The sequence below is a fragment of the Canis lupus genome, chromosome 13, assembly GCF_048164855.1.
Source record: "Canis lupus baileyi chromosome 13, mCanLup2.hap1, whole genome shotgun sequence".
NCBI lineage: Eukaryota > Metazoa > Chordata > Mammalia > Carnivora > Canidae > Canis > Canis lupus.
In genome coordinates this window covers 36,108,951-36,121,217 of record NC_132850.1, presented here as the reverse complement: position 1 = coordinate 36,121,217, position 12,267 = coordinate 36,108,951, and the positions used below count along the sequence as shown (strand labels likewise).

Here is a 12,267-nt window from a genome sequence, read left to right as displayed (position 1 = left end):
GACTAAGCCCCCCCTCCCTGTCCTCACAGAGATGTCATCAAGTGGGGAGGAGGTGTAATCCTCCAAGCAGTTGTCATTTCTTAGGCTGTGACATGGAAAGTGGTTTCTTGCACTTTATTTTAAAAAGTCAAAGAGAAAAGGTTTGTAGGATGCAGTGGGACAAGAACCTGGGGAGAATCCATGGGTCTTAGATTATTTTTTCCCCAGATTTAGATATTATTGACATATAACATGTAAATTTAAGCTGTACGGTGGGATGATTTGATATGTGCATATATTGCAGAATGATTACCAAAATAAGGTTAGTTAATGCTTCATCCCCTCCATCCCCATGATTACTTTTGTGTTTGTGTGGTGTTAACATTTAAGATCTACCTTCAACAACTTTCAAGCATATATTACTGTTAGATACAGTCACCATGTTGACATGTTGAACCTTAGATCCCCAGAACTTATTCCTCTTACAGCTGGAGGTTTGTACCCTTTGACCAACCTCTCCCCAACTTCCCAGCCTCTGGCAACTACCATTCTAACTCTCTTTTCCTATGACTTCAGCTTTTAAAAATTTCCCCATGTAGGGGCGGCCTGGGTGGCTCAGCGGTTTGAGCGCCTGCCTTCCGCCCAGGGCGTGATCCTGGAGTCCCAGGATTGAGTCCCACATCCGGCTCCCTGTATGGAGCCTGCTCCTCCCTCTGCCTGTGTTTTGCTTCTCTCTCTCTCTGTGTCTATCATGAATAAATAAATGAAATCATTTAAAAAAATAAAAATAAAATTTCCCCGTGTAAATGAGAACACACTGAGTCTTTCTCTGTCTGACTTATTTCTTATAGCACAATAGGTCCATCAAATGACTTTTGAGTTGTTTAGTAGCCCTTACTTGATTTCTCACCCAAAGCGGTCTGCTTCCAGGTGTAGCATCATACTACTCGTGAATGCAGGCTTCTAGCTGCTGGGGAGAGGGATTATCAAGGAGAGAGAATCTCATGCTGTGAAAGCAATACCCAACTGTTCCTGATGCAAATGAAGAGAAGAAAACCAAGATGTGGAGGGAATGCTCTTAGGATGAAAACTGGGGCCCTGACCAGAAGCCTTTGCTTGCCTTGGCTCAGTCAGCTTTAAAGGAAAATGGGGAGTTGGGTGGGTGGGGTGGGTGGTGGAAGCTGAGTCTCCCTGGGAATTTCTGTATGAAGATGCATTTCAAGTTGGTAGGCAGGGCTCTGGGCTCTTGGAGAAGCCAAATCTAGCAGCCAACTCTGACCCTTACTATAAAGTGGAACATGCTTCCCCTGCCCTCCAAATCTGCTTTGTTGCTTGGTGTGCTGTGATAATGAAATACTTGTTTGTGGGGTTGTATGATTTCACAGGTAATCATACTCTTTTGATAAAATGATTGGCTGAAAGGCGTGTCAGGAAGATTTGTTTTTCTTTTCTTTTTTTTATAGAGATTTATTTATTTTTTTTTCAGAGAGAGATTGGGAGAGAGCACAAGTTGGAAGGGCAGAGGAAGAGAGGGAGAGAGAATCACAAGCAGACTCTACACTGAGCACGGAACCTGATGCGGGGGGTTCAATCCCATGACCATGAGATCACGACCTGAGCCAAAACCAAGAGTTGGAAGCTTAACTGACTGTGCCACCCCAGCACCCCTTTTGTTTTTCAATAATGTATATTGAGTGTTTTTTATGTGCCAGATACAAAGCATTTATTTTCATGTCCTTGACTCATTGAAGTCTCTCCATGGCCTTGTAAGGGTGTGTTACTATCCCCACTTGCCAGACCAGGAAAAACTGACATTCAGAGGGTTTGAATGACTTGTTGAGACCAAGATGCACATCAGGAAGTCAGCTTTTAGAGGACAGTGATTTTGGCTTCTCCCTCAGGCAAGAATCTAGTTAAATCATCCCAGGAAGATGGAGATCCTTTTTAAGAAAAAAGAAACAAAAAATCTAGGTACACAGCTCTAATTAAACAAAGAAACAAAATATCATCTTTACTATTGTAGATAATATATGATTGTCTCTGGACATGACCGAGAGACTTTGAGTAATAGGCTTCTGAGTCTCTGGCCTGGGTGTTAGGGTGATGAGAAGCAACCAGAGACCTAAGGAATTAACTTGCATGGTTTTTACCATTAGGGCAGGAGACCTGGCCTGAATAAAATGTGAGTTAGTGATATTGTGCCCAATCAGAGGGGAGGGGCCTGGAGTGACTCAAGATAAGAACGCTACCCCCCTGCCTGCTTCTGCCCTCCCCGCGCTCCAGTGAACCAGCACTTTCCCCACCAGAACATAAACTCGGGCTTTTGTCTGGTTTGTTTATTCCTGTGTCCTCAGCGCCTGGCACATAAAAGCTATTTAGGATTTGTTGGGCAGATGAATACATGAGTGTGTAAATCTCATGTGGCTAAACATTTTGGGCTCTCTGGGTAGCAGCATGGGAGTTCCTATCCTGTCACATATCCTTTGGTAACAGCCGTGACGGGCACAGGCTCTCCAACCTCAATGCACAACCTCAAATTGTGAGGAGACAAGGCCCTCACTGCCCACCTGGCATCGGCCAGCCACGCTGGGAATGTGAGCTGCCCTCCCCACGGCTGAGGAATGGGGGCAGTAGCTGGTTCACCTACACTGCTCACTTGGCAGAGTCAGCTACCTCTGCTCTCACCAAGCACGCCCTCCTTGTCATAAGTGTCCACCAGGTTCCAGAGTTCTCAAACAGCTGGTTCTGGCCACTCCTTCCTCCTCAGTGGAGGAAGGAGCTTCCCACTCTGGCATTTTGTGCGAGGTCACTCCCGAAAGGCTTGTTTTTAAATGGGAAAAGTTTGGTCTGTGTGGCAGAAGGAGCATCCACAGGGAGGAGGAGCACCAGCCACAAGTTCCCTTCCTTCAGCATCTACAGAGTAAATTTTGGGGTCCTTGCCATCAAGGAGCTCACTGGAGGGGGCAAGACGCATGTAAGGCGGAAAACTCACAGTTCCACAGAAATGCTGGAAGGGCTGTAGTAGAAGTAAGAACAAAGTGCCAGGGGACAGAGAGGGAGGGGTTCAGGACTCTTGTGAAAACTTCATGAATAAGGGAAAACTTTATTTGGCCAGGAATATCAAAGAGCTTTGTCAGCTGAAGGTCCAGACAGAGGGTAGTAAATGCAGATGCCTTCACTTGGAGCTTCCTTTATGGCACACCTCCTCTCTCGCTGTCCCTCTACTTCCTCGAATCTTGCTCATGCCTGGAACTCGCTCCAGTCACGCTGTCCACCACCCTGTCAACCTCACTGTCTTTGAAACTGCTCTGGTTTGCTTCATTGTTGCATCTCAGAAGCCTTCCCCACCACCCTATTCAAAATAGCACGTCTTTGTCTATCCTCTTAGCTTACTTTATTTTCATTCATAGCTGTGCCTCTCTCTGGCATTATGTTTATGATTGGACAGGGGACGTTTGTTTAATGCATGTATTCATTTATTCAGCTGATGTTGATTGACCCACCACCACATGTCTAGGCTCTAGGCTCTGGAGACAAGTGGATAAGACGGAGTCTCTGATTTCATAGGGTTTACATTCTAGCGTGGAGAGACAAACCCAAACCAAATGAACAAGTAGGGTAATTTCTGGGAGCGGTAAGCATATGAAGAAAATAAAATAGGGCAGAGACACAGAGTGACTAGTGCCTGGGAGAGAACCGCTTTCAACGGGGTGGTTGGGAAAGGCCTCTCTGTGGAGGTGATGCTTGGACTGAGACTTGAATGGTGAGAAAAAGCCAGCTGTTAGGGGTTGAATTGTGTTACTGAAAAAAAAATCATATTGAAGTTCTAGCCCCCAGTACCACAGAATGTGACTTTGGAGATAGAGTCGTGGCAGATGAAACTGATTAAGATGAGGTCATCCTGGAGTACAGTAGGCCTCTAATCCAATGCAGTGGTAACCTGATTAAAAAGAAATCTAGGGGCGCCTGGCTGGCTCAGTGGAGGGCTCATGTGACTCTTGATCTTGGGGTTGTGAGTTCAAGCCCTGCATTGTGAAATAAAAACACTTAAAAAATTTAGAGACCCTAGACAGAATGCCACATGAAGATGAATATAGAGACCTATAAGCCACCGGATACCAAAGATTTTGCCAACAAACAAGTGGAAGCTAGAATGGCAGGATGGAATAGATTCTTTCTCACAGTCTTTGAAGGGAACCATTCTTGCTGACACTTAACCTTCGACTTTGAGCCTCCAGAAATTTGACACAGAGACACTAGGGTGGCTCAGTCGGTTAAGCATCCACTCTTGGTTTGGGCTCAAGTCATGATCTCAGGGTTGTGGGATCGAGCCCCAGATTGGGCTCCATGCTGGGTATGGAGCCTGCTTAAGATTCTCTCTCTCCTTCTCCCTTAGCTCCTCCGCTTCCCTCCTCCTCACTAGCTCACTCTCTCTTGGTAAAAACAAAAAACAAAAAAAATCATTGAAAAGTGTGGAATATCTAGCTTCCTCATGATTTATCTGTACCATAACCCGATCTAAAAAGGGAATAAGATGGATTCTGGCTTGAATGCTGAAGTAATCTTTCAGATTCACACTTTTGCTAGGTAGTGTTCCCCCCCTCCCTTTTTTTTCATTTGAAGTATAATTAACAGGCAGTGTTGTAATTGGTTCAGGTGTACAATAAAATGATTTAACAATTCTGTACATTATTCAGTGCTCATCAAAGTAAGTGTTCTCTTAATCCCCTATATCTGATTCACCCCTCCCCCTAGCCACCTCCTCTTTGGAAACTACCAGTTTGTTCTCTGTATTTGAGTCTGTATTTTTGTTTCTCTTTAATTCTTTGTTTTGTTTCTCAAATTCCACATATAAGTGAAATCATATGGTATTTGTCTTTGTCTGACTTATTTCACTTAGTTTTATATTCTCTAGATCCATCCATGTTGCTCCAAATGACAAGATCTCATTCTTTTTTGTGACTAATATTCCATTGCATATACATACCACCTCTTTATCCATTCATCTATGGATAGAACTTGGCTACTGTAAATAATGCAATAAACGTAGGGGTGCATATATCTTTTTGAATTAGTATTTTCATCATCTTTGGGTAAATACCTAGTACTGGAATTATTGGATCATATGGTAGTTCTAATTTTAACATTTTGAGGAGATTCATACTAAGTTGTCTACTGTGGTCCGCACAAATTTACATTCCTACCAACAGTGCAGTGAGGGTTCCTTTTTCTCCATATCCTTGCCAACACTTGTTATTTTTGTGTTTTTTATTTGAGCCATTCTGACAGGTGTGAGGTGATACGTCATTGTGGTTATTTGCATTTCCCTGATGATGAGTGATGTTGAGCTTCTTTTCATGTGTCTGTTGGCCATCTGTATGTCTTCTTTGGAAAAATGTCCATTTGGGTCATTATGCCCATTTTTAAATTGGGTTATTCATTTTTTGGGTTTTGAGCTGTATAAGTTCTTTATATATTTTGGATATTGACCCCTTAGCAGATATGTCATTTGCAAATATATTTTTCTTATTATTCTTCTTTTCTTTCCTGTTCTCTACCTTCTTTTCTGCATATGAAAATAACCAATCTTTATTCAGATACGTTTATTTTTATTTTTTAAAGATTTTATTTATTCATGAGAGACAGAGAGAGGCAGAGACACAGGCAGAGGGAGAAGCAGGCTCCATGTAGGGAGCCCGATGTGGGACCCGATCCCGGGACTCCAAGATCACATTCTGGGCCAAAGGCAGGCACTAAACCGCTGAGCCACCCATGGATCCCCAATTCAGACACTTTTAAAGCATTATTTTAAAGATAACATATTTCCTCTTTGTTATTTGGGAAGAACTGGTTCATTTACCCATTGGCCAATTCTTACCCCCTTAAGAATTTTGTCATTAAAACCCACATTCATATATCTTATTAGGATATTTAAGGTGATTTGATTTGTTTATTGTGAAATGGGTGCATTTTTTTTTTTTTGGATGCGCTTTTGTTAGGCATAAACCGAAGAGGGGAATAGTTTACTGTAGCTAATAGGACTTCAATTTGGGATCCATAATGTCTTTGAGGGCAAAAGTCTTCAGATGAAGATTAAGAATAATCATAAAAATAGTTGTTATGTGTTGCCAAGCTCTGTGCTGAGTACGAGTGTGGAGCTTTTTATTCATCCTCATAGAAATCTTACTAGATGTCTAACTCATCCATTCTACAGGTGGGGAAACCAAAGATAGGAAAGTCAAGTATGTCAGTAAAGTTCTAGGTAGTTAAGTTGGTGGACCTGTGACTCAGACCCAGGCTCTTTCATGGTAGTGTTTGAGCTTTGACACTTACTTGGTGACCATCATTTACCATTAGTGAATCCTTATGTGTGAAAGACAGATTTCAAGTTTGAAAAACAAAAAGAAAAAAGAAAAACAAAAAGAAAGAAAAGAAAAATCAGACAGTATAACCTGTTACGGATTAATAGCATTGTAGGCTGTTGGTGTGTAAAGACAGTTTCAAGATTACTATAGGAATCCTAGTTCCCCAACTTTACTTAAAAAAAATGTGAGTGGGGTGTATCTGGGTGGTTCAGTTGTTTGAGTCTGACTCTTGATCTCAGCTCAGGTCTTGATTTTAGGATTGTGAGTTGAAGCATTGGGTGGAACCTAGTTAAGAAAAATTTGAGTGTATGATGTCATACATGTTAAAAGTCAATCTACAGGGACACCTGGTTGGCTCAGTGGTTGAGCACCTGCCTTTGGCCCCGGTTGTGATTCCGAGATTGAGTCCCGCGTCCAGCTCTCTGCAAGGAGCCTGCTTCTCCCTCTGTCTATGTCTCTGTCACTCTCTCTCTCTCTCTCTCTCTCTGTGTGTGTGTCTCTCATGAATAAATAAATAAATCTTAAAAAAAAAAAAAAGTCAATCTACATACGACAACAACACACTGATCCACACTTCAGGTACTTTTAAAATGTGATTTTAAAAAATATTATTTAAAGATACTTTATTTCTTTTTCATTATTTGGGTCTGTGAAGTCTAATTGGGATACCACAATATTCAATTCTCCTTGAATCCCAAAGTGACTCCTGTTTTTAGATGAGAGGAAAAAAAGTTAGCATCTGTCTGTGAGAGGCACTTTTTCATCTTCTCTCTCACAGTGCACTCTCTGATGTGGACATGGGGGTGTGGGAAACTTTTCTGCTCCCCTTGTAGGATCACTGGCTGGGGCCCTATGTGTCAGACTGACGAAAGACAGATTAACCAGAGAAAAAGGAAAGTTTGTTAACCTGTACATTATGCACACATATGGGATCCCTCCAGATGAATAACTGAAAGAAGTGCTGAGAACTTGGGGTACTATCTTAATCAAAGAAGAATACATATTTAGAGCAGCCGTGAGATAAAAGGTCTTTGAGCTTTCTAGGGTGGCAAATACACGAGGGAACTAATGGTAGGTAAGGATTAATTTTTGCAAAGGTTGATACATAGCTTCCCTTTTTGCCTTCTCTGTGCTGATAAGGGTCTAGTGTCTCTGGTAATTAACTTCCGCTCTTCCTGGTAGAGTGGGGATGGGGAGATACCTTTATCAATTTAGGTCCTGCTTTTAGGCAAATAGGGGAAAGTGGAGAGGTTTTTTTTTCCCCCTGTAGTCTTCAGTTCAAAAATAATCCTTACTCTAAAGTAGCATATTTTAGGGGCACCTGGATGGCTTAATGGTTGAGCTTCTGCCTTCACCTCAGGTCATGATCTCGAGGTCCTGGAATCAAATCCCACATTTGGGCTCCTTGCAGGGAGCCTGCTTCTCCCTCTGCCTGTGTCTCTGCCTCTCTCTCTGTGTCTCTCATGAGTAAATAAATAAAATCTTTAAAAAATAAAGTAGCATATTTTGGGGTGGCATATTCTGCTACCCTTCACAAGCTGTGCATGGATGATTATATATTGAAGCATTTTTTTCCATGAAGAATGCCTGCTATGTTGCATGTACTGATCTGGGTGTTGGAGATACATCATTGAACAAGACAGATAAACCTTTCCGCCTCCCTGGAGCTTACATTCTAGTTGAGGATTATAGGGAGTAATGAAATAGAGGAATATAGTACTTATCACGTGGTTGGCTTTTATGAAGAAAAACAAAGCAGGGAGAAGGGAAAGAGAGCGCCCTGAGGGGCATGCTGCAATTTAAAAAATAGAATCATCCGATCAGAGAAAGGGCTCAGTGGAAAGAAGATGCTTGAACAAATTTCTGAGGGAGTGAGCCTGCGGGACCTTGATGTGGGGTGGTGCTGTTCTAAGTAGCAAGAATGATGAGAGCATAAGCGAAGCTGGCTTAGAGGGCCTGGGGGTGCGTGGCAGTGGGGATGAGTATCTGGAAAAGAAATCAGAGAGATAACTGGGGAGGAGTGAGCAGGAATAAGTCCAGGAAGGACTTGTAAACTATTGTAAAGACTTGGGCTTTAACCCTTGGTGAGGTGGGAGTCCCAGATCCCCTAGTGTGAGCACCCAAGGCGGCAGTGTCCATTCACTGCAGACGCCCTTTATTCGGGGAATGTGGGAGCTCGGCTGGTGACAGGGGACACCCGTTAGACACCCTAGCCGTGGGCAGCCGAGTGTAAAAGCCTGCAGTCCCGGGGTGGAGATACACATTCGGGAGTCATCAGCATGTGGATTGCATGTAAATCTGTGGAATCAGATGCGAGCATGAAGAGGATAGACGCAGAGAGGCCTGGGACTAAGTGTGGGCACTGGGCTAGCTGGGGCGATGGGGGCCAGTGGCAGAGGAGACGGGGAGTGGCACCAGTGAGGGAGGGGCACGTTTAGGAGAGAGTAGTTTCATGGTAGTCCAGTGAAGGAAAGGCTCCAAGAGCAGTGTGCTCTATCAGGTGCTGCTGCTCAGTCGGTTACGATGACCAAAAATTGGCCTCTGGGGAGATCCCTGGGTGGCTCAGTGGTTTACCGCTGCCTTCAGCCCAGGGCCTGCCTGGAGACCCAGGATCGAGTCCCACATCAGGCTCCCTGCATGGAGCCTGCTTCTCCCTCTGCCTGCGTCTCTGCCTCTCTCTCTCTCTCTGTGTCTCTCATGAATAAATAAATAAAATCTTTAAAAAAATTGGACTTAGCAGTGCCCCTGGAGGTCATTGTTGCAGTTAGTTGGGGGCTGACTGCTGCTGCGTGCCACCTGTCGGGGCTCTTCTGTGCAGGGCCCACACGATGGGCTGCCCTGCTGTCCACTCTGTGCCGTTCACCTGGCTCTGCTCCGCCGCCCGGCAAACTCGTTCCCGTGTCCTCGCCTGGATACCTGAGGCGCAGTCGGAGAGCTGACGTGTACTCGAGTCCAGCTGCCGCATCCTGTGGCTCGGGAGGACGAGGGTGGGCAGGTGTGCGGGGGGTAGAAGCGGGCCCGGCCTCCTGTCTGCCGCCCCTGGCCTGCTCGGCTGCGGGAGCCGAGGTCACTGGGCCGCGGGGTCGGTGAGCCCCGCGGTCGGGGGACAGTCTGCAGACATTTGACGGTACCGAGGGCCGGTTCGTTGTAATTGTGAGGAGTGACTGATGACGTAGGCTTTCGCGTCAGGGCTCCGGGTAATTGGGTCTGTCAAGGTCCCTGGAGGTCTGCCTGGTGTGAAGCTCACGTTTCTTGTGAACCATTAAGACCCTAACGGACTGGAGCGGGGTGTCAGGCCTGCTGACTGCGATCTCTCAGCGACCCTTCCCCTGGCCTAGTCCCCGGCCGTGGTGCCCGAGGAACGTTACGTATAGATCTTCCTCCTGAAGCGGGCGGTGGTCTGAGAGGTGTCAGCTTGCCTTTTGGCCTCTCGACGACAGGACGTCAGTTGCAGCACATGGAAAGAGCCCTTCCTTGTCCCTCTCCTCTGACGGTCCTCTCTCTGATCAGCTTGTCGAGCCAGGTGGAACGTTACACTCCAGAGAGGCCCGGGGCTCCTCAGACCTGGGTTTGAATCCCAGTTCTTGTGCTCACTGGCTGTGTTGAGTCTCGGCAGACGAGTTCATGTCCTGAGCCTCAGTTTCTTCATCTACAAAACGGGGATAGTCATTATTACCTCAGAGAGTCGTGAGAATTTAAACTGCCACTCACCTGCCACATGCTTTTTCACAGTGCCGTACACTACCCAGGGTGTACGGGTACCCAGGGTGGCTGGTACAGTTATTAGGGTATCGCAACTGTAGCTTTCAGGATGTTGCTCATGTGAAAACCATCTTTTCAAAGATTTTTAACTGATGCCATTGCCTGGGGTTTATTTATGAAACAGATTGAGTAGAGTTACACCCACAAATCTGTTAAGATTTTCCCTAAAGAAATTACCAGATGTCTTGTGTGTGTTTTTTTTCTTCCTAGTTGCTGCTACTGGGGGAAGAAGTCCAGCAAAACAACCTAAAACAAGGTACTGCACTCTCACAGCAAATACATAATTTGTCCCCCCTTTATCAGCGCTGAATAAAACAGCATGGTCAGGTGCCAGTCCCCCGGCTGCCCGTCACTCAGGTGGGGCAATAGCTGCGGGAGCTTCTGGATGTGTCAGGTGCACCTCAGAACCTGTGCACCTGCAGTGTGCTGTTGGTAGGCCTTCAAGGTGCTTCGGCTTACTCTGTGCTGTGCTGTTAGGAATAATGCCGATTTTTCCAAACAAATCTGTTCCAACTCATTTCAAGATATACATCAAAAATTAATTGGTAGGACCAGTTAAGTGTTACTGCATATTTATAGATTAGCCCTCTGAAAATCAGCATCTGGCTAAAAAAAATTACCAGTCCAAACCTTTAGTAACATCAGCAAAGCATTTCTTAATTTCTTTTTTTTTCTTTTCTTTCTTTCTTTTTTTTTTTTTTTGTCAGTGAGCTGTTTTCCTGACTCTGTGTGTGTGTGTGTGTGTGTGTGTGTGTGTGTAGAGCAGAGTTTGAGAGAGGAAAGGGCTGGCAGCATAAAGGGGAAGTGTGAGTTTTAGAATATTTTTCAGATTTATTGCAATTGTATTTCATACAGGGACTTGAACTCCAGACTGTTTTCACTTATATTAGTAGAGTGGGAGCTGATGTAGTGAATAGGAAAGATAAATGTGTTAAATGGTAATGAATAGCATCATTTATTTACATTCATGTAGTAAATACTGGAATTCCAATTATATGCCAGACGCTGTGCTCAGCATGGGCCAGTAAATAATATGTCATGCTAATGTCTTTTAGTAAGCTTTAATATTATGAAAAATCACATGAAAATGGTAAAGAATTGCACACATTATAATAGTACAATGAAAAATGAGTTTTTTCCTCTCAGACCATCAGATTTTCTTGACTGCCCTTCCCAAGAACTTTACTACATATTCACTTATGTATGTGTCTTCTGCATCATCTTTTTGTTATCTTTTTCTTTTTTAATACAAATGGGATCCTTAAAGAGCATTCCACCTCTTCCTTTTTTCATTCAGCAGTTGTTCTTGTTAATATGTTAGCACCAACTGGTCTCCCCCACTGTTTTATTACAGCTGCATAGTATTCCATCCTATGGACATACCACAGTTTAGTTTTCTGCCCTTAAAACTTACTTTAAGGGATCCCTGGGTGGCGCAGCGGTTTGGCGCCTGCCTTTGGCCCAGGGCGCGATCCTGGAGACCCAGGATCGAATCCCACATCAGGCTCCCAGTGCATGGAGCCTGCTTCTCCCTCTGCCTGTGTCTCTGCCTCTCTCTCTCTCTGTAACTATCATAAATAAATAAAAATTAAAAAAAAAAAAAAACTTACTTTAAAATGAAGGCACAACTTCCTGCCCTATGGAGTTCTCTTTTAATGAGAATTATACAAAATAAAATCTGTGACTGCTGCCCTAGTGCTGGCACGTGTTAGAGTCACATAAATATTAGCAAAATGGATGAATTGATCATGTTTATTCAGTTATTCAGGTCGTTTTTCTTTATAGATAATTTAAAAATAAAATTTAGAACTACGAATGATCACATTCCAAATTAATGGATTCTGTGTTAATGAGGTTTATGTCCTATCAGCTGCATTCCCTCGCACTTTATTTGCATAGTGATGTGGCTCAGAAGTGTCCCTGATGGTGACAACATGGAATAGTTCTGTTGCCTGTCACTGCTGAGGGCCGGATGGTAGCTCTCCTATAGATCAGCAGACTCTGTGGCACGTTTTGTTCTGTCTGGCAGGTATTTTAATTTGCTTGAATGATAGACACCTTAAACTCAGACCTTTCAGACCCCAGAAGCATATAAACATTGGTCAGCATTATTTTCAGAGTTTTCCAAGGCATTAGGGATGGCATTCGTAATCCAAGAGCT

The 12,267-nt window shown here is 44.1% G+C and overlaps 1 protein-coding gene across 6 annotated transcripts in view; it reads left to right on the top strand.

Annotated features, from left to right (window-relative positions):
- The window catches only part of TMCC3 (transmembrane and coiled-coil domain family 3), a 271,611-nt gene that overhangs the window by 37,164 nt on the left and 222,180 nt on the right, over positions 1-12,267 (top strand). Inside the window, exon 2 of one of the 6 annotated variants that reach the window (XM_072773107.1) lies at positions 10,317-10,362. The exons of the other annotated variants lie outside the window; for them this stretch is intronic. The gene's annotated coding sequence lies outside the window, so the exon portion shown is untranslated. The remainder of the gene's footprint in view (positions 1-10,316; positions 10,363-12,267) is intronic. 6 annotated transcript variants of the gene reach the window in all.